This window comes from Vipera ursinii, assembly GCF_947247035.1.
Source record: "Vipera ursinii genome assembly, chromosome: 9".
Classification (NCBI taxonomy): domain Eukaryota; kingdom Metazoa; phylum Chordata; class Lepidosauria; order Squamata; family Viperidae; genus Vipera; species Vipera ursinii.
The window spans coordinates 10,527,631-10,550,698 of NC_139523.1; the positions used below are offsets into that span (position 1 = coordinate 10,527,631).

Sequence of the window (23,068 nt, forward strand, 5' to 3'; positions counted from 1 at the left end):
TACGGTTGTATAAAATTGATTACGTCCTGGATGGGGTTCAAAGCTTCATACAATAGTGTGTACAATAGTGGTGCCACTCAGATCTTGATCAAAGGCTGCCAGTGTTTCAGATTAGAAACGGAAATAACGTACTGTTATGCTGTTATACAGCATAACAGGGCCATCAGCACCATTCTTGAAGCTGCATCTTGAACTTCAGTGTTTCCTCACAGAGACCATTTAGGGGCTGCTTATTTGCTTTGAAAGCACATGAGTTTCTTATTGCGAGTCTATTGATCATTTTATAGGGTTACCATAATTCTCGCTTACCCACACCAAATCACTGGGTATCTCCTAGGGTCACATCACAGTGTTCCTCGCCTGCAAAAGTGGGGATTGAGAAAGATCCTCCAGGAACAAGGGAGGGTGGTAGGCACAGTTTAGTCTGACCGTTCTGACATTACAAAGAAGTGGTCTCCTAGTATCTGGCCAAGTGATTAGTAGCAAACATCACTATGAGCTGGCCAAAGTCCAATCCTCACTAGCACCAATAATGGCAAGTGGGATCACTAGTGTATGTTCATTCAATTATTTAGACTGGATTTCTGGAAAAGAACACCTATTACTAATTCTATTCTATTCTATTCTATTCTATTCTATTCTATTCTATTCTATTCTATTCTATTCTATTCTATTCTATTCTATTCTATTCTATTCTATTCTATTCTATTCTATTCTATTCTATTCTCTAGTCTAATTTATATCCTATCCTATCCTATCCTATCCTATCCTATCCTATCCTATCCTATCCTATCCTATCCTATCCTATCCTATTCTCTATAGTTTAGTCTCTATTCTATTCTATTCTATTCTATTCTATTCTATTCTATTCTATTCTATTCTATTCTATTCTATTCTATTCTATTCTATTCTATTCTATTCTATTCTATTCTATTCTATTCTATTCTATTCTATTCCATTCCATATTTTCTATTCTATTCTATTCTATTCTATTCTATTCTATTCTATTCTATTCTATTCTATTCTATTCTATTCTATTCTATTCCATATATTCTATTCTATTCTATTCTATTCTATTCTATTCTATTCTATTCTATTCTATTCTATTCTATTCTATTCTATTCTATTCTATTCTATTCTATTCTATTCTATTCTCTAGTCTAATTTATATCCTATCCTATCCTATCCTATCCTATCCTATCCTATCCTATCCTATCCTATCCTATCCTCTATAGTTTAGTCTCTATTCTATTCTATTCTATTCTATTCTATTCTATTCTATTCTATTCTATTCTATTCTATTCTATTCTATTCTATTCTATTCTACTCTATTCTATTCTCTAGTCTAATTTATATCCTATCCTATCCTATCCTATCCTATCCTATCCTATCCTATCCTATCCTATCCTATCCTATCCTATCCTATCCTCTATAGTTTAGTCTCTATTCTATTCTATTCTATTCTATTCTATTCTATTCTATTCTATTCTATTCTATTCTATTCTATTCTATTCTATTCTATTCTATTCTATTCTATTCTATTATCTAGTCTAGTCTAGTCTAGTCTTTATTGACTAAGTGTGATTGGACACACAAGAAATTTGTCTCTGATGCATAAGCTCTCAGTGTAGATACAAGCAATGAAGCAATAAATCATAAATTGAAAACCATAAGATACAATCATAAATCATTTTACATTTGCTAAGACTGAGAATCGCTGCCCTGCAGAGTCCCACATGGGCCTCTCTGCAAGTGAATTCACAGATGACCACTTAAAATTCATACAAGGAAGCAGACCTATTTTTACATTTTACATTCTTTGCTCAGACTACTGGGCTCCAGTCTCTATTCTAGAGGAATGACGCAAAACTCATTACCTTATATGGAGATACAATAGAGGCAGACTATTGGATCGAAGCGCTGTGACTGGTTTACCCTCTTTTCTGCTCCTCTTCTAAATTATTTATTTGCAATTGAAATGACTGTATACAAACAACTATGAAATGATTGTATACAACTCCAGGCAGTTTTCAAACATAGTACAGGAGGGTTAAAACCTAACCTTGTTACTACTGCAGTTTTGTAGTATTGCTAGAGTGATAGAATCTACTGGGAGTCCTTGACTTATGACCACAATTGAGTCGGAAATTTCTGTTGCTCAGTGAGACGGCTGCTAAGTGAATTTTGTCCCATTTTAGGGCCTGTCTTGCAACGGTTGTTAAGTGAATTGCTGCAGTTGTTAGTAACACAGTTGTTAAATGAATCTGGCTTCCCCATTAATTTGGCTTGTCAGATATTCGCAAAAGCTTATCACATCACCCCGGGACACTGCCACCATCATAAATATGAGTCAGTTGTGAGGCCTCTGAATTTTAATCACATGACCATGGGGATGCTGCAACAGTTGTAAGTGTGAAAAGCAGTCGTAAGTCACTTTTTCCAGCGCCATTGTAACTTCGAACGATCGCTATGTGAACTGTTGTAAGTTGAGGACTACTTGTATCAGACTAGCAAAAGAACATCAGTCTGACAGAGACTTTCTTTGTCACGTTTACTGACAAGAATGCTTCGGAACCCGCCAGGTCCTCTGTAGCTCATGTGGAAGAAATAAATATAATATAAAATGCATTAAGGGGTATCCTGAAACAGAGATGGTGGGCAACATTTCCAATTTGTGCTCTACCATTTCGGACAAATGGCTGTCCAGTCTCTTCTTAAAAACTTCCAGTGTTGGAGCATTCACAGCTTCTGAAGGCAGGTTGTTCCACTGGTTAATTGTTCTAACTGTCAAGAAGTTTCTCCTTAGTTCTATGTTGCTTCTCTCCTTGATTAGTTTCTATCCGTTGCTTCTTGTCCTGCCTTTGGGAGCTTTGGAGAATAGCTTGACTCCTTCCTTGTGGCAGCCCGAGATATTGGAAGACTGCTATCATGTGCCCCCTCGTCCTTCTCTTCATTAAACTAGACATACCCAATTCCAGCAGCCGTTCCTTATATGTTTTAGTCTCCAGTCCCCTAATCATTTTTGTTGCTCTTCTCTGGACTCTTTCTAGAGTCTCAACATCTTTTTTATATCGTGGTGACCAAAACTGGATGCAGTATTCCAAAGTGTGGCCTTTCCAAGGCCTTGTAAAGTGGTATTAATACTTCACGTGATCTTGATTCTATTCCTCTGTTAATGCAGCCTAGCACTGTGTTGGCTTTTTTGGCAGCTGCAGCACATTGCCCAATGTTTCTCAAGCTTGGCAAATTGAAGATGTGTGGACTTACCACTCGCAGAATTCTCCAGTCAGCAAGCTGGCTGAAGCATTCTGGGAGTTGAAGAGCCCTGGTGGCACAGTGGTTAGAATGCAGCACTGTACTGCAGGCTACTTCTGTCAACTGCCGGCTGCCTGCAGTTTGGCAGTTTGATTCTCACTGACTCAAGGTTGACTCAGCCTTCCATCCTTCCGAGGTGGGTAAAATGAGGACCCAGATTGTTGGGGGTAATAGGCTGACTCTGTAAACTGCGCATAGAGGCTGCAAAAGCACTGTGAAGCGGTTTCTAAATCTAAGTGCCATTGCTATTGCTATCATGCTTGAGAGTGTCTAGTAACATGCAGTGAAGAGGATGCATCTCCCTTATCTTACCTATCGCCTCTCCACTCGTAATCAGAGAAAGAGAATGCTGGTTTAGAAGATATTATGGATGAGGCCCAAGCTGCTCTGTGTTTTATTTTTCCATCATCTGTATTGCCTTTATTTTAATATAACTTCACCATTTTTTAAAAAAAATTAAAAAGATAAAAAATAAGCAAACACAAGTTGTCAAAAAGAAAAATAGATTGATAAAAAGAGATAGAGAACTATACAGGTGGTAGAAGAGCAAAAAAAGTTATATATATATATAAGAAAGGAAGCTAAAGCCTGATGATGACGGATGGGATTCCGTCGAAACGTTGCGCCTACACCTTTAGTTCTACGCGGGGAAAAACCCAAAAAACCAAGGATCCATATATATGTGTATATATATATATATATATATATATATATATATATATATATATATATATATATATATATATATATATATATATATATATATATATATATATATTTGTTTGTTTTCGTAGATTCTCGCGGGTGTCTGTATGTGTAGATCTAGAGTCTCGGGTTTCTTCCCGCGTTCCTTTCATCTTCAGAAAGTTGTGGCGAAGACAACCACGCCTCCTCCCAGTCGGAGGACACCCCCACCCAATCAGAAAGCAGCCACACCTCCACCCAGTCAGAACACAGCCCCACCGGCAGTTGGAAGGAAAGGAACAGCCAGACCACGCATTGCTCCCGGAAGCAGCAGGAGGAAAACTCCGGCCTGATGATGACGGATGGGATTTCGTCGAAACGTCGCCACAACTTTCTGAAGATGAAAGGAACGCGGGAAGAAACCCGAGACTCTAGATCTACATATATATATATATATATATATATATATATATATAGAAACAGCACTGTGAAGCGGTATATAAGTCTAAGTGCTATTGCTAAGTGCTATTGCCAAGATTGAGAAACACTGCAGGAGCCTGTTCTTACTCTGGTTGTTCAACCCATTTGTGAGTGTTTGCTGGGACCCAGAATGACTCCAGGGTGCCTCTTCTCCTTGCAAATCTGGCATGACCAGCAGGAGATGACTTTTAAACTGCTTCTCCTGCATTCAGCACCCACCTTTCTTGCCTCACCAAGCCTTTCCCAGAAGGGGCTACTCAAAGAAAGAGATATGCCCATTGACGCTTCGTTTGGGCTTTTGCAGTTAAGATCTCTGCCATGGGAACCTCTTTCATCGTCCAGAGCCCAAAGGCATTCAAAGAGACAAGTTGGGACCAGTTGCAGGACAGCCAGCTTGCAGAGAGTCAGATGCAGGCTTTTCCTCGTTGCATACATATATACAGGTAGTCCTCGACCTACGACCAAAATTGAGTCCCAAACTTATATTCTTAAGCGAGATGTTTCTTAAATGAGTTTTGCTCCATTTTATGATCTTTCTTGCCACAGTTGTTAAGTGAATCTTTGGAGTTGTGAAGTTGGTAACACGGTTGTTGAGTGAATCTGGTTTCCCCATTGACTTTGTTTGTCAGAAGGTCGCAAAAGGGGATCACTTGACCCCGGGACACTGCGACCGTCATAAATGTGAGGCAGTTGTCAAGCCTCTGCATTGTGATCATGTGACCCTGTGGATGCTGCAACGGTTGAAAGCATGAAAAACGGTCATACGTCACTTTTTCCAGTGCTGTTGTAACTTTGAACAGTCACTAAATGAACAGTTGTAAGATGAGGACTACCTGTAGTCCTTAATGTACGACCATAATTGGCACCAGAATTTCCATGACTGAGCAAGGTGGATGTTAAGTGAATCACACCCAATTTCACATTTTTTTTGGTCATGTTTATGGTGTTGAAGCACTGCAGCCATTAGGTCAGGGGTAGGCAACCTTGGCTCTTTTATGACTTGTGGACTTCAACTCCCAGAATTCCTGAGCCAGGCAACCTTGGCTCTTTTATAACTCCTGGAATTCCTGAGCCAGCCATGCTGAGGAAAAAGGGAGAGGTTTCCAAGCTGAGCCATGCTGGCTCAGGAATTCTGGGAGTTGAAGTCCATGAGCCATAAAAGAGCCGAGATTGCCTACCCATGCTTAGGTGAATCCAGCTTTCCCAGCTGATTTTGCTCATCAGAAGCAGCCGGGAAGGTGATCCCAGGTTGCTGCAATCGTCATAAAAATATGCTGGTTGTGGTTGCACCTGAATTTTGATCATGACTGTGGGGAGGTTGTAATAGGCATAAATGCGAGGACTGGTTGAAAGACACTTTTTTTCCAGTACGGTTATAACTTTTGAAAGGTTGCTAAACGAATGGCTGTAAGTTGAGGACTACCCACTGTCAATAAAAAAAACCTTTATAAAACTTTGTAAAACCCTAGTAAGGCGCTTTATGAAACCCTAGTGAGACCACACCTGGAATACTGCAGCTAATTTTGGCCACTATACTACAAAAAAGACGTTGAGACCTTGGAAAAAGTTCAGAGAAGAGCAATTAAGATGATCCAAGGCCTGGAGACTAAAACATAGGAAGAACGGCTGTAGGACTTGGGTTTGGCTAGTCTAAAGAAAAGAAGAAAGAGGGGAGACATGATAGCAGTGTTCCAGTGTCTGTAAGGCTGCCGCAAAGAAGGGGTCAAGCTATTCTCCAAAGCCCCAGACAGCAGGACGAGAAACAATGGATGGAAACTGACCAAAGAGAGAAGCAACCTGAAATTAAGGAGAAACTTTCTAACAGTGAGGATAATTAACCAGTGGAACAGCTTGCCTCCAGAAATCATGGGTGCTCCATCACTGGAGGTTTTTAAGAAGTCACTTGTCTGAGATGTTATAGGTTGGTATGGATGGTATAGAGGCTGGACTAGAAGACCTCCAAGGTCCCTTCCAGCTCTATTCTATTCAATATCCAGCTCGAGAATGCAAATAAAGCTCCGGGTTCATTCCATTTCTGAAAACCCTTACTGTTTATTGAATACAATGCATGGTAATGTCAAAGCAAAACTATCTCTGAGGTTCCAACACCAAATCATAGACTTAAACAATAATTTTCCCAGCCAAACCCCCAATGTCTTATGTAGCTCATATAAGGAAGTCCACTTTGTTATGGGAACCGTCTGCTTCAAATCTGCAGCTGTTCTGGTGTCCTTGAAAAGGTTTCAGGCTCTTCAGCGGAATCATAGAAGTTTCATTTTTCCAGCTAACCCACTCAAAAGTAACACTTTCCCCCACCCCTTACTCTAAAAGCAAGTTGAAATGCAGAGGCACATAACTGGCAAAGTTTCATCCTTGACACTCGCATTGAATAGGGTTTCACAATCATTCCATCCCTGAATTACAACATTTCTTGGATGAATTTTGCTCTTATCTGAGTCACTCTTACAGGGAGATTGTTGGGAGAGAAAATGGGAAGACGGGGTGTCTGCAGGTAAAAAAAGGCAAGAGGTCGGATTGGAACACCGCCTCTTGATGGGCAGAGCTTCAAAGCATGCTTCTGGCTGCCGTATTGATTTTTTTTTTAAAAAAACCATATCCTGTGGAGGCACAAAGAACTCTGCGTGTCATCTGCTGACAAAAATGCAATAAGCCAGCGGAGTGTTTATAATAAGGTAGGGTGCGCTAATCCTTAAACCACAGGCATCAAATGTCAAGCATTGTTAAATGTTAAAACACTGATCTAGACTTTTTTTTAAGCCACAGGAAAAGGACCTCAATAGGGGGACCTGGGAGGGGGGATAGCCCCTCTATCAAAACCCCCGTATCAAAGCCCAAGGAGTATAGTTGGGTATGTTAAATGATCCAATGGATCGCAAGATAACACTCAAAGCAGGAAACTGTATCAATACAAATGCACTCCCAAACCTTTTATTTGCTTTGCTTTCCCCTACTTATTGGTGCGTTGTCATCAGCTGACCCAAAATGGCAAAAGAACCCCTCCCCAAAAAAACCACACCAGGTGGTGTAAGAAGGAAGGGGTGCAGTGGGGTGGGGGCTCAAATTAACATTCTGGCCCTGTGCCACCAACGATTAATGCTAAGTGTTGCAAAATCTGTACTTGGACGAACCTTGCCAAGGGAGTTATATTAAAAACATCCATCAGAGCCTCTGACCCAAATAATTCTTGTAGTATTTTGAGGCGCACAAGCCTCAAGGGTTTAGGCTTGTGAAACCTGGAGCTGGCTTAGGTCAGCCACGACACAAATATGTTTTCCCAAGTTGCACCAGAAACAGACTGGCCAGGCCAGGTGGCAAATGAGGAGAGAACTACTAGATGGCGGCCACCAGGCAGGTTTTTCTATTATATTCTGTGGCACTTGAGATGCTTCTGGATTTTGCAGCCCAGGTGCCTGGTTGGAATGAGTGAAAAGCTTTTTTTTTAGTAAGAATTTTTTTATAAGAAGCAAGAAAAAGGAAAGAAGGAAGGAAGAAAGGAAGAAAGGAAGAGAGAAAGAAAGAAAGAAAGAAAAGAAAGAAAGAAAGAAAGAAAGAAAGAGAGAGAGAAAGAAAGAAAGAAAGAAAGAAAGAAAGAGAAAGAAAGAAAGAAAGAAAGAAAGAAAGAAAGAAAGAAAGAAAGAAAGAAAGAAAGAAGAAAGAAAAAAGAAAGGATTCTTTTCTACCAACTCAAGCAAAATCTGCTCTGATTTTTCATTGTGCAGCAGGTTGATTATGAACACAGATATCCGCAGTCAGAAAGGTCAAGATGGGGGCCACAAATACACAACTGGCACCCTTGCTTTTTTTACAGCACAAAAAAAAAGAAAAAAAGAAAAAGGCAGCGCATCAGTTCTATGGTTGCAGCCATCTTGATCTTATTCAGGTTAGTCTTTTACTCTTTCAAAAAGGGGAGATTTTTATGGAGAATTTCTGCCTGACTCAAACTAAGTTTTTTTTTAATCCTGTTGCTTTTTTCAATAAACCCTACATAAAGACACCATAACTAAGGATCATGATCAGTCCTTCATGAAAACCCACCAGTTCTCATCACCACTGTGTATTGAATTGACTAGAGTTGATTGGCAAACCAATGTATTAATAATCATAAAAATATAAAAACACAGAATAAATAAATAATATATATACGGTCCATTTTGTTTCATTATGGATAACTGAATGATGACTTCTTCTAACACAAGAAAGCAAAACAGATTTAAGGTTGTCCTAGCACCTGGACCTTGGATAAAGACTAAGGGTCATTTTCTGCTGATTTGTGGGCTTTGTTAGAACATTCATTCTGTCCACATTACAACCTGTGGTTATCTCAATAAACCTATTTACCTACTTACTTATTTGTTACAAAACATTCAGTAGGGCACTGATTCACCCCAGAAGGACTGCTTGTCAACAAACTGCTGGAGAAGCTTGTGGCCTTGGCTAGCAGGTGTCAACTAAAGTCTGCAAAATTAGATCTCTTCTGAGTCATTTGTAGAGCAGTACCTGATGAATGTGACTCTCCTTCATCTTTGCAAGGTGCACACCACCCGAAACCTGGAGGACGGGTTTTCAGTGGTCTCCTTTGTTGGTCGGGAGGAACTAGTGGCTTGTTCTATCACCATAATGGCAGCCACAGAAAATGCCAAGGGCCCAAAACACCAGAAAGGTCCTGGCTTGATTTAGGTGAGTCACAGTGGCCACCACAAAGCAGCCTGAAATGGTAATAAACCCCAAACCAAATTGTCCACGTATCTCCCCTCCTTTACTGGTTGGTTTATTTGAGTTGTAGCTGACCCAGCTAAATATGCTGTGTGACCTGGGCTATGTTGTAATCTGATGCCAACAGAGTTTAAACACACTTTTCTTCCCTCCACACCCCACCCCAGCCCAGCCCTTTCTTCTTCTGGTTATTCAATTATTTAGATTGTTGAAGAGTTCTTGGAAATACAAATGCTTTGTTCATTGCTTTGTAAACCTTCCATTGGCTTAATTAAAGCATAGCCTTGTTAATCATGATAGATTATGAGCTAGTATTGGCCAACTGCAATAATTTCATTGGGTAGAACCTCTAATTAGTGTCAATCACTCTGTACTATATTTTGTTTTGGGTTTTTTCTTTTTTTGTCTGTCCAGATGAGATGATGGGAATTGAGATGCTATAAAGATAGATGACAGACCGATGATAGAGATATAAAGGTAAAGGTAAAGGTTCCCCCGCACATGCACGATAGTCGTTTCCGACTCTAGGGGCCGGTGCTCATCTCCGTTCCAAAGCCGAAGAGCCAGCGCTTGTCCGAGGACGTCTCCATGGTCATGTGGCCGGCATGACTAGACGCCAAAGGCGCACGGAACGCTGTTACCTTCCCACCGTAGTAGTTCCTATTTTTCTACTTGCATTTTTATGTGCTTTCGAACTGCTAGGTTGGCAGAAGCTGGGATGAATAACAGACGCTCACTCTGTTACGCGGCACTCGGGATTCGACCCCCCCAAACTGCCGACCTTCTGATCGACAAGCTCAGTGTCGTATAACCCACTGAGCCACTGTCTCCCTTGATAGAGATATAGATACAGATAAATGATAGATAGATATAGATATAGATAGATGATAGATGATAGATGATAGAGAGATGATAGATAGATAGATAGATAGATAGATAGATAGATGATAGATAGATAGATAGATAGATAGATAGATAGATAGATAGATAGATGATAGATAGATAGATAGATAGATAGATAGATAGATGAGAGAGAGAGTGAGAAGGAGAGAGAGGTAGTCCTTGACTTATGACCTCAGTTGAGCCAAAATTTCTGTTGCTAAGTGAGATAGTTGTTAGGAGAGCTTTGACCCATTTTACAATCTTTCCTGCCACAGTTGTTAAGTGAACCACTATAGTTGTTAAATCCAAAAGCAAAACTGCTCTAGAAGTGATTGGCTGAATTCTTACGCTAAAATAATGCAATATATTACTAGTTAGAATCAGGCAAAATGGACAGCTGGCCCCAAGACTGGTCTACGGCAGGGATGAAGCTGAATTGGTTTAGATTAGATTGCAGGGCATGAACCAAATTACAAAACAGAGGGCAGATCCACTCAGACACACATGTGTTCCCCAACATGCCTGCACCTTGCTGAACATTCTTTCTGAATTGACTCATTTCTTGCCCCCAACTTATCCAAATGACCAGGAATGTGCAAAATGAATGCCGAGCAACTGCCTCCCTGCCTTTGTACTCACTTGTGTGTTTGTGTGTGGGGGGAGTGAGGGGAGGGGAACCCCAATTCTCCATTTTATTGCAACTGAACTAAAAAAAACTAAGAGCCTTGGTGGAGCAGTGGGCTAATGCCTCCTTAAGTAACACCAGCTGCCTGCAATTAGTGCAGGTTCGAGTCCAACCAGGCTCAAGGTTGACTCAACCTTCCATCCTTCCAAGGTAGGTAAAATGAGGACCCAGATTGTTGGGGGCAATTAAGCTGACTTTGTAATAATGCCGCTTGGGGGTGTGTGAAAGCCCTAATAAGCAGGCATATACATAGAATGAAGGCTACTGCTAAGCTTGTAAGCTGCCCTGAGTCTTTGGAGAAGGGCGGGATATAAATGGAATTAAAATAAATAAAATTAAAATAAAATGGGATGCTCCTTTTGGCATGCTCAGCTCACTCCTTTCCCTCCCTACTGTTCTCTCCCTCTCCCTCTCTCCCTCTCCATGAGCAATACTAAGCAGAGACCAGTAAGAAATGGCCAGGAGGACATGTGGGACCACAAAGCACAGCGTCCATGCTGTGGCCAAGGAAATGCCACAGACCAGGCAAATCAACTCAAAGTGATTCTTTTGAAACTTTCAAGTCCCAACATGCAGTATTGGGAGGGCACCAGGTTGGGGAAAGTAGCAGAGCTGAAGACTGTTTGGGGTGTTTTCCTGCCAAGGGGTTCCTCATCTACTTTCATCCTCACATGTTCAGGGGTGTGGCAAGGAGATGTTGATGCCTGGGAAACGTCGCTGCTTTTCAAAGGGAGCTTTGTTGGAAAGAAGTGGGAACGACGTTAATGCTCAGAAGCTCATTTTATGCTGCTATCTCTCTGAAGTTCTGTCACATATAAGAGTGGGCAAAAGACCCCTGGCTGGAAAACATCACTTTTTCTCCACCCCCTTCTTCCCAGTCTGGGCATCTCCCCATTCCAAAATGAAAGGAAAAATGGAATTTGCCATTTTTTTCATAGCTGGCTGGGTCCCTACATTACACTACAGTGCAGCTTGTTTTAAGCCTGTTCAGTCCCCAGAGTTGCAACGGTTAAGTTGACTGTGCTAATTCCTTAGGTGCAAACCAGAAGGGCTGGACTCGCATGGCTTGCTAAGCCAAGACCAAGCAAAGTGCAGCATGACATGGCACGATGTGGGATCCAGACTGCTGGTTTACAAAGCAAACTAGAGTTAAAACAAAGGATGGCCATGGGGTCTATGACAATTCGCCATGGCCAACTCTCCATGGCCAACTTGCCACAGCCAACTCACCATGGGACAACTCACCACAGGACAAGAGTTACACTAAAATCAAAGAAATGGTGGAATAGAATCATTAGAGAAAAAAGAATGAAAAAGGAGGAAAAAATGAGAGGTGAATGACAAAAATTAAAATAATTTTAATTGTTTTAGTTGACCATGGCGAGTTTGCCGCAGTAAGTTGATCATGGTGAGTTGGTGGCGGTGAGTTGGCTATGGGGAGTTGTCCCATTCCAGCTACAATGTGGGAACAGAACCGCTATGATCTGTAAATCCTGTTTTTGCCTCGGTGTGATGTGGGAACAAGCCCAACTTAAGTGATTATTTTCTGCGCTGTTTTTCAAAGTTGGCAACCTGAAGGTGTGTGGACTTGTACATGTACAAAGATCGTACCAACAGTAATAGGCATCTTGGATGCAATCCCAAAATATCTAGAGCAGCGCTTGAACGTTGCAGGCATTGACAAACTCTCCATCAGTCAATTGCAAAAGGCAGATTAGAGATTTCTGAGCAGGGTTAGCCATGTAAGGAATTAAAGATTTTGATTTGCCCCTTAGAAAAGCCTGGAGAGAATCCCCATGACTTCCAGCTGCCTGTAGAGGTCATCCTACACTAGCAAAGAAGCCTGCAAAGGGACTTTTGTGGCTTGCAGAGCTGTAAGGAAGCAACTTTTGAGGCTGGCAAATGTAGCTATCATTTGGTAGGAGAGTGATTTATTCCCTGACAGCTGCTCTAATCAACACTATCAATGTTACTGTTGGCTTTGTGGGGCAAACCAAACAGGAATCATGACCAGATGTGCTAATCCTATTTTATTGTAAGGCTACATTGTTTAAATCTGAAAGTACAATTCTCCCCTCCTACCCAGCAACTCGTTTACAGCCTGAGAAACTAGGGGGGGGGGGTTTCTTCTGAGTTTCCACTTAGCTGACAGTTAGCTGACAGTTCCTTGGCTGCATCCCTTTGCCCATCTCCCAAGGTCTTTCCCACACACCATTACAGTTACTTAGTTTCATTTATTCAACCGGGCTTGATTCCCTCCTAGGACATCATGTACATTGCAAATACATAACTGCTTTTATGGCCCTTTTCCCAAAGCATCAAATCTGAGAGTGCTAGACTGATTTCCCCTCCCTGGACTCTTTCCCATGTGGTGGGATCACCCCTCCCATGATTCCCAACTATATATCACATCTTAGAAGAGAATAAGCTTGGGATTTGGCTTGGGAGCAGGGACGATTATGAAAGGAGGAGTGCTAAAAGCCCATCAGGGAAGCTTTTTGAACTTGTGAATTTAAGCATTGTTGCTAATTTCCTTCACGAAATCCAGGCACTGTTCTTCACCATTTGGACCTATTAGGGGTATTGCAGCAGGGGGCAGCATTTATTTATTTATTTATTTGATTCACATAAAAGGTAAAAGGTAAAGGTGCCCCCGCACATGCGTGCTAGTCGTTTCCAACTCTAGGGGCCAGTGCTCATCTCCGTTTCAAAGCTGAAGAGCCAGCGCTTGTCCGAGGACGTCTCCGTGGTCATGTGGCCGGCATGACTAGACGCCAAAGGCGCACGGAACGCTGTTACCTTCCCACTGTAGTGGTCCCTATTTTTCTACTTGCATTTTTTACATGCTTTCAAACTGCTAGGTTGGCAGAAGCTGGGACGAGTAACAGGCGCTCACTCTGTTATGCAGCACTCGGGATTCGACCCGCCAAACTGCTGACCTTCTGAATGACATAGCCAACGTCAATTATTTAGATCAGGATTTCTCAATCTTGGCAATTTAAAGATGTGTGGACTTCAAGTCACAGAGTAGTTGTGTGACCCGGTTCCAAACGGGCTGCGGCTTCCTAGTGGGTCAGGGCTCAGGGATGGAGGACCCCTGCATTACGACACCAAAATCCCTCTCACAGTTAACAACTGTTGATCCAGGTACTGCCTATTTCTTACCTGAGCATTTGGTTTTTCCTGCCTAAGTACAGGGCCTTACTTTTCTCACCACTGAACTGCATCTCGTTGGATAGCGCCCAAAGCTCAAGTCTGTGAAGATCCTTCTGAATCTTGAATGAATGAATCTTCAATGAATCGTGAGTCTGTCTTCCAAGGTGTTAGCAATTCTCCCAAGTTTATTGTAATCTGCAAATTCAATGAATTCCCCTCCTATCCTCCTCCTCTTAGATCAGAGGTCCCCAACTTTTTGGGCACCAGGGACCGGTTCCATCGAGAAAGGTTTTTCTGTGGACCAGAGAGTGTGTGGTTTTGTGTGCTGACTGCATCCCACGGATGCGGTTTTGCTTGTTTGTGCAGACTGGTTGCCGGCATGCCACGGGCCGGCATTGGTCCACGGACCGGGGGTTGGGGACCCCTATCTTAGATCATGTATGAAGATGTTTATTTATTTATTTTATTTATTTAATTTAATTTGTATACCGCCCTTCTTCCGAAGGACTCAGGGCGGTGAACAGGGCAATAAATACTAAAATACAAAAGTACAAAAATTAAGAAGAGATTAAACCATAATGCCCAATAAAACAGATAAATACATAAAAACATAATAAAATCCCAAAACCCATCAGACCAGGCCGGCTTGTTCAAACAAATAGGTCTTTAGATCACGTCGGAAGGAGCGAAGGTCGGGGGCCATTTGGAGCTCTACCGGTAAACGGTTCCACAGATCAGGCGCACCCACAGAGAACGCCCTCTCCCTGGGGGCCACCAGTTGGCACTCTCTGACCGGTGGCACCCTGAGGAGGCCCTCTCTGTGGGAGCGGACTGGGCGGAGGAAAGTTGACACCAGCAGCAGGTGCTCCCTAAGGTACTCCGGACCCATGCCATGTAGGGCTTTAAAGGTCATTACCAGCACCTTGAATCTCACCCGGAAGACAACTGGCAGCCAATGCAGCTCGCGGAGCAGAGGTGTAACATGGGAGTATTGGGAAACCCCCAACACAACTCTCGCGGCTGCATTCTGCACCAGTTGGAGCCTCCGAGTGGTCCTCAAGGGCAGCCCCATGTAGAGAGCGTTGCAGTAGTCTAACCGAGAGGCCACGAGCGCATGAGTGACTGTACGCACGGCATCCCGGTCTAGATAGGGCCGCAATGGTACACCAGGCGAACCTGGGCGAAGGTTCAAGACAGAACTTCAAGTTCAAGACAGAACTTCACGGTGCCAAGGTTGAGAAAACCTGCTGATGACACTAAGCTTGGGAGAATTGCTAACATCTTGGAAGACAGACTCACAATTCTGATTTATGCAAGATTCAGTTCAATTACATCATTGTTTCCTCTAATGCAATAATGAGTCGCTTCTTTTTAAAACTTCTACTGTTTCCTCTGATGGAATCTTCCTTTACTGTACTCTATTTTGTACAAACAAAGATTAGCAGCATCAAAAACTTGCATTAACCGAATTCTGACTCTCATAAAAGGCAACCTGGTATCAATTTGCAATTCACACTAACTTCAATGTCACAAGATTTTAACTCGTACTGATCGTAGATCCAGGTGGTTTATTGAACAAAGTGTTCTTAAATTCTAGCCTCTGGCGGTGAGGCTTACGTTGTCCTGTGATATTGAGTTGAGCCATTTGTTTTTGGCCTATTAAAGTTAATTTTGCGTTGTGTCCAAAACTAACCCCTAATGAAACTAATTATATGTGTTTTTGTGAGTAGTTGTGTTTCTGGGTAGGCACAACACACGTAATCTGATCAGTTACAAACACAGTGGCTAATTTTGAATAGCTATTTTTAGCGGGGAAAAGCTTAGTACATTGTGTGTTGTGAGTTCATTTGTTTATAAACCTAAAAAATAGGCCAATTCAGTTTCTCTGATAGAGATGTTTGGTAAATCCAGGCTGCGTTTGTATAGCTGTGTCTGCAGAGGTATCCTCAGTCTAGCATCCAAAAAATCAAAATGGCGGTTACTGCAGGGAAACCAAAGCTCCACTTGTTGATGTGCATCACATATTTTAAAAAAGAAATGCTTTAATTGTACCATTGTGTTGACTATTTTGACAAAATCCTGCAAGCCACCCTGTATATAATGACATTTTCCCCTCAGTTTGAATGAAGAGGTCCAAAGTGCCTGGCAGGGATTCTTAAAGAAACATCCAACAGACTAGCAGTAATTAAGAAATATAATCAAAGTAAAGAAGTGGAGAGAGGCTGACACAGACTGAATATCGGGCATTTTCCCTAACTGGGACACTATTGAGGATTGCAAACCCCATCACTTCGCCTAGGTAGCCTGGTTGAAGAGGATGGGTGATATAGTCCAGCATATTTCAAAATTGGCAACTTTAAGATTTGTGGATTTCAATTTGCAGACTTCCACAGCCAGCATGGGGAATTCTGGGAATTGAAGTCCACACATCTTAAACTTGCCAAGTTTGAAAAACACTGACGTAATTTTTTATACTTGTAAGGAATCTGGTTAGAGAATAATCTTCTCTTTGATGCATTTGTTTATTTATTAATAGCCCAGTTGTATTTTGCCATCTGATTGACTTGATTTGACACATTAATAACAATGTGGTGACTAAGAAATAGTTCATTCAGCCATTTACTTGTAGATCTAGTTTGGCTTGAAGTGAATTCTTTTCGAGGACTGCTATTTGACATATGCATGTAGACACATATACATGAACAAGGTAGTATATAGGTAGTCCTCGACTTACGACTGCAGTTGAGCCCAAAATCTCTGTTGCTAAGTGAAACATTTGTTAAGTGAGTTTTGCCCCATTTTGCAACTTTTCTTGCCGCGGTTGTTAAGTGAATCACTGCAGTTGTTAAATTAGTCACATGGTTGTTAAGTGAACCTGGCTTCTCCATTGACTTTGCATGTCAGAAGGTTGCAAAAGGGGATCACGTGACCCTGGGATGCTGCAACCGTCATAAATATGAGTCAGTTGCCAAGCATCTGAATTTTGATCAGGTGACCACGGGGATGCTGCAACGGTCGTAAGTGTGAAAATGGAGTCCCTTTTTTCAATGCCATTGTAACTTTGAACAGTCACTAAATGAACTGTTGTAAGTTGAGGACTATCTGTACAGGTATCCCTCAACTTACAACCATTCGTTTAGTGACTGTTCAAAGTTACAGTGACACTGAAAAAGGGACTTAGAACTGGTCTTTAGTCTTATGACCGTCGTCACATCCCCAGGGTCATGAGATCAAAATTCAGTCCTTTACACTTAGGAAAGTTGCAGCATCCCAGGATCATGGGGCGGAAGCCTGATTCACTTAACAACCTTGTGATTCACTTAACAACCATGGCAAAAAAGATGTAAACTCAGGCGTAACTCACTGAACAACCGCTTTGCTCAGCAATGGAAATTCTGGTCCCAATTGCAGTCATGAGTTGAGCAGTGCCCCTATTTTTGGTTACAGCAACAGAGCTGAAGTTGATCTCAGCCCAACGCAGGAGTTTTGGCCAGCTGCCTTAATTCTTGCATCAGTTTGCAACCTAAAACAAACCATGGTCTCACTGCAGCTTTTTCTCAAGTTAGCAGGAACAGGAGAAGCTAAGCTAAGGGTTTAACTTGGGACAGTCCAACAGCCCTGCATGGAAAGGTTAGTGATGCTGAGTGGGTAGAGCTGCATCCTGCACAGGAAATGTTCTCTACTTCGAGGAAGGCTGCCTGGGCCATTTGCTTTTGAATGGCTTCAGCACGGGCGTCTCCATGACGAGGAGAGAGCTCCCAAAAAAAATCAAGAGGGTAGCCAACCAGCATGCCCCTGAATCCCCATCCCCTTCCTTATGTGTGTTGAGCATGCAAGGCACACAAAAAGAGGGGGTGGAGGGTGGCCTTCAATGAAAGCAGCCATCTTGACTTTTCTGCTGCCCCTCAGGGATGCTCCTGCCTCAGTTCTGCAATGTGGAACTCACAGCGCGTCTTGACTCTTACGTTCCAGCAAAGTGTGTGGCCTCTGGGCGGTCATTTGCCCACCTCTCGACTAAGCCAGGGACATTTTATTTATTTTTTACTTATTTAAAAAATTTAGATTGCCACCTACTCGCACGTGGCGACCCAAGGCGGCCTGCGTACACAGCAGGTGAAGAAGAAGACCCAGCCAGCCTGCGTGGACATCTTAACGTAATGCTGGCTGCGTTGTCCAGACGGGCCGGTTCAGTGAAATGGGGACTTTAGCAATCAGTAGGGAGCTACACCCAGGACCGCGTCATTCCCCATTCTATCCCACGGATCTGTCCTCAGGGCAAGGCTGATGTAATCAGGAACACGCTCACTTGCTTGCTGGCCCGCCCGCCCGCCTTTGATCTCCAGCTCGGGGCCAGATGTGCAGTGTCGACACATACACATACACCCCGTCATGGGGAGACAGCTAATCGCAGGCTGCTCAGCCATGAAGGTAGCGCTCCCTTTGAGAAACAAGACGGATGTGGGGCGTTTTGTACTTAACTAAGCCAAGATTGGTTGGTCATTGCAGCAGAGGTGGCCATGGTTTAGTATTCTCTCAGCTATGGAGGCTTCTGGGTGATTTTTGGCCAAACTTTCTCAATCAGCAAAATCTACCTTACAGGGTTGTTGTTTGGAGGGGGGGAAATGACAGGAGTGTTATGCCTGCTGTCTTGAGGTCTGGGAGTAATGGCAGAAAGAAATCTAGAAAGATTTTGAGAGCCGGTATAGTTTAGTGGTGAAGGAATTGGGTCCCAGGTTCAAATCACCTTCAGCTACAGAGGTTCTTGGGGTGAGTCTCTCTCCTTCTCTTTCTCTGTCCTAGCCTGACCTACCTCATAGGGTTGTTGTAAAAAAAGATGAAAAGTGGGAACAGAGTGTGTGGGGTCTTGAGCTGTTGAATTCATAGAGGATATAACTATTTAAATAAACCACAAATAAGCAAAATAATAATGAATAAAAGTGGTAAATAATACAGAGACCTACGGATACAGGTAGTCCTCAACTTATGACCACAATTGAACCCAAAATTTATGTTGCTAAACAAGACAATTGTTAATTGCCCTATTTTATGACCTTTCTTGCCACAGTTGTTAAGTGAATCACTGCAGTTATTTGGTAACTCGATCATTAAGTGAATCTACCTTCCCCATTGACTTTGCTTGTCAGACGCTCACAACAGTTGATCACGTGATCCTGGGACACTGCAACCATCATAAGTATGAACTAGTTGCCAAGTGTCCGAATTTTGATCAGATGACTATGGAGAGGCTGCAATGGTCGTAAGTGTGGAAAATGGTCATAAGCCACTTTTTTCGGTGTTGTAATTTTGAATCGTCACTAAATGAACTGTTGTAAGTTGGGGACTACTGCAGAATGTACAAAGACCTGCAAAGTAGAAACAGAACGACTGTGGCAAAAGAAATCAAAGGTAGCACCAATAGTCATAGGTGCCTTGGGTGCAATCCTAAAACATCTGAAGTGCCACTTCAACACCATCAGCACTGACAATTCACCATCAGGTCAACTGCTTCCATCCTGCAATGATACCTCTAACACAGGGGTCCCCAACCCCTGCTCCACGGACAGGTACCGGGCTGCGGCATGCCAGCAACCGGGCCGCACAAAGACGCAAAGCCCCATTTGCAGGATGCAGGCAGCACACAAAACCACACGCTCTTCCGTCTGTGGAAAAAACTTTCTCCAAGGGAACCGGTCCCCGGTGCCCAAAAGACTGGGAAGCTCTTCTCTAACCCTACTAAACATCCAACTCTGCCTATCCCAGGTCCTCAAGAAGGACTCAATAGGTGGACAAAAATGCCACAAAAATAAATAATTGTTATCATGATTATTATTAGCCTGAATGAAGAATAATGCATTAATTATTAATTAATTAATAAAACTGGGGAGTGTGCCATCAGAACCAACAAATTTGCTGTTTCTAATTTTTTGGGGGGGGCTTCCTTCATTTCCCTTTGAGGGGGCTTCCTTGCTAGCAGTTCCTTGTTTGCAGAAGGGACAAAATTCGCTTCCTCGCCTGGAGGGTCCCCCTCAACTTCTCTGCCACTGATGCCACCATGGGGAACCACAAGTCTGCCCCTCGTATTCGTAACACCCCCAACTTGGAAGCTGGGGTGACATCTTTGGAAACTATGCAGCTAAAGGGAACTCTTAGAAAGGTAACGAGAAGTTGAATAACTTCTCTCCTGGAATTTCTGCACAGTGCAAAACAAAATAAAGAACATAGCTGAGTTCACACCATGTACTAAAACATGCCCTGGTTCTTCTGTCTTTGCCTTAAAGCAGCATTGTTTAAACCTGGCAGTTTGAAGATGAAGTCCGCCCATCTTCAAGTTGCTGAGTTGGAGAAATGCTGCTTTAAGCCATGGAAACCCTTTGGGCACTCCATTATTTATTTATTATTTTTTATTTATTTTTATTACATTTATATCCCGCCCTTCTCCGAAGACTCAGGGCGGCTTACAAGCTTAGCAGTAGCCTTCATTCTATGTATATGCCTGCTTGTTAGGGCTTTCACACACACACACCAGCGGCATTATTACAAAGTCAGCTTAATTGCCCCCAACAATCTGGGTCCTCATTTTACCTACCTCGGAAGGATGGAAGGCTGAGTCAACCTTGAGCCTGGTGGGATGCGAACCTGCACTAATTGCAGGCAGCTGGTGTTACTTAAGGAGGCATTAGCCCACTGCTCCACCAGGGCTCATTATCCCCCATGGGGCCTGGTTTGGCCTTCTGTAAGAGCTACACCCTTGACTGATGTGCATGCTTGCCTCAGCGCGTCAGCTGCAGGTAGCCCAACTCTAACTTTTAGCAGCATCCCCAACTGCACAAAGACCCACCCCCTTTCATGGCACAAAGGAAAAGAGGCGGGGCTTCACTCACATGGCCAGAGCCCCCATCTTGACTTTTGGGAAAGCCACATCGACCTTGTTCAAATGCCTGAAAAGAAGCCACCTTGTTTTCTTTGAAACTTCTTATTTCCAAGATAAATATCTGTAAGCTCTGTACAGACAGGCAGTTCTTGTCTTGCAACAGTTTGTTTAATGACCAAAGGTACAATAGCACTGGGGGGCGGGGGGAAAGCACTTACACACAACCGTTGCAGCAAGCCCATGGCCCCGTGATCAAAATTCAGACGCTTGGCAACCGACTCATATTTATGACGGTTGCAGTGTCCTGGGATCATGCGATCGCCTTTTGTGACCGTCTGACAAGCAAAGTCAATGGGGTTATTAACTTATCTGCAGTGACCCACTTAACAACTGTGGCAAGAAAGGTCATACCTTGGTGGAGCAGTGGGCTAATGCCTCCTTAAGTAACACCAGCTGCCTGCAATTAGTGCAGGTTCGAGTCCCACCAGGCTCAAGGTTGACTCAGCCTTCCATCCTTCCGAGGTAGGTAAAATGAGGACCCAGATTGTTGGGGGCAATAAGCTGACTTTGTAATAATGCCGCTTGGGGTGTGTGTGAAAGCCCTAACAAGCAGGCATATACATAGAATGAAGGCTACTGCTAAGCTTGTAAGCCGCCCTGAGTCTTCGGAGAAGGGCGGGATATAAATGGAATTAAAATAAAATAAAAAATACAACGGGGAAAAACTCACTTTACAACTGTCTCACCTAGCAGCAGATATTTTGAAGCTCAGCTGTGGTCGAGGACGACCTCTATATGAATGAGAAAAACAAGAAGCAAGGATTTGGAAAATAAAGCATTTGGGAAATCAATTGGGTGTGCTCTCATCCCTGATCCCATATTTAGAATTCCTCCGGCACAAACAGGGTTCAAAGCAGCTCAAAGCCATGTGAAACAGAGTAGACCTCAAGGACGAAGACCTTCTTTCCAATTTTGCAAATTTTCATCAAGGGTTAAATAAAAAGTGTTGCCTCCCAAAGGAAGTGTGTAAAAGCCACCCCACTCTACCCCCACCGCTTTGAAGACTCCCAGTTGGAGAATATTTATTTTATGTTGCATGGCCCATATCTTTTTAAAAATTAATATTAGGGGGGGAAAAAGGAAAGGGCCAAAGAAACGACCGAAAAAGAAGAAGAAAAATAAATTAGAAGCTGGAATATTTTATCCTCTATATTCCCTCTCATGGGAGAAATGAGTCAGGGCAGCATTCTATCTAAGAAGACTCCAGGAAGTCTAGGAAGAAAGGGAAAGTGTTTGAAGACTCTGTGAAATATGGCCAAAGTTGAACCACAATGTGTGTGTGTGTTTGTGTGTATTTGTGTGTGTGTGTGTGCATGTGTGTGTATATGGCGCATGAAAATGTCACGCTGTGATCCTACTGCAGATATAAAAATAATGTTGGGATTTAATGAAACGTGAGGCGTTTTGCAAGGGTACCAACTGTAGAATCTATAAAGTTCTAGAAACCTCAAGATTTACAGAGATGTCCGCTGTGGGTGTTTCAAGAAAATCAAGATGTCAGCTGTGACTGTAAAATGAATACCTCACCCCAGCATCCATCTTGACTGTTTTACCCTTCTTTTGATTGTTCTGATTCTGGAAAAAGGGGCAGACAAGAGCAACAAAGATGATTAGGGGGTTGGAGGCTAAAACATATGAAGAATGGCTGTAGGACTTGGATAGGTCTAGTCTAGAGAAAAGAAGGATCAGGGGTGACATGATAGCAGTCTTCCAATATCTCAGGGGCTGCCACAAAGAAGAGGGGGGGTCACCCTATTCTCCAAAGCGCCTGAAGGCAGGACAAGAAGCAACGGGTGGAAGCTAATCAAGGAGAGAAGCAACCTGGAATTAAGGAGAAATTTCCTAACTGTGAGAACAGCTTGCCTTCAGAAGCTGTGGATGCTCCATCATGGGGGATTTCTAAGAAGAGATTGGACAACCATTTGTTTGAAATAATAGAGGGTATTCTCCTTGTGCAGGGGGTTGGACTAGAAGACCTCCAAGGTCCCTTTCAACTTTGTTATTCTGTTATTCTGCCCCTTCCCACACGTTGCATGAAACCTACTAGTTATAATCAGTTCATCTTTATGAACCAGTGCTTGGTTTACACAAGAATTCACCTGAGGTTTTCCCACCTCTTCAGTACAATTTCCAAGTTCTTTGGGGCTGGTGAAGGCAGAAAGAGAATATTAGAAGTAAAAGTGAATGCTGCAGCTTTTTTT

General features: G+C 42.8%; 1 protein-coding gene across 1 annotated transcript in view; it reads right to left on the reverse strand.

Annotated features, from left to right (window-relative positions):
- STPG1 (sperm tail PG-rich repeat containing 1) overlaps window positions 1–20,627 on the reverse strand; it is a 226,672-nt gene extending 206,045 nt beyond the window's left edge. Inside the window, exon 1 of the mRNA XM_083369803.1 lies at window positions 20,523–20,627. The gene's annotated coding sequence lies outside the window, so the exon portion shown is untranslated. The remainder of the gene's footprint in view (window positions 1–20,522) is intronic.
- Window positions 20,628–23,068: the final 2,441 nt, after the last annotated feature.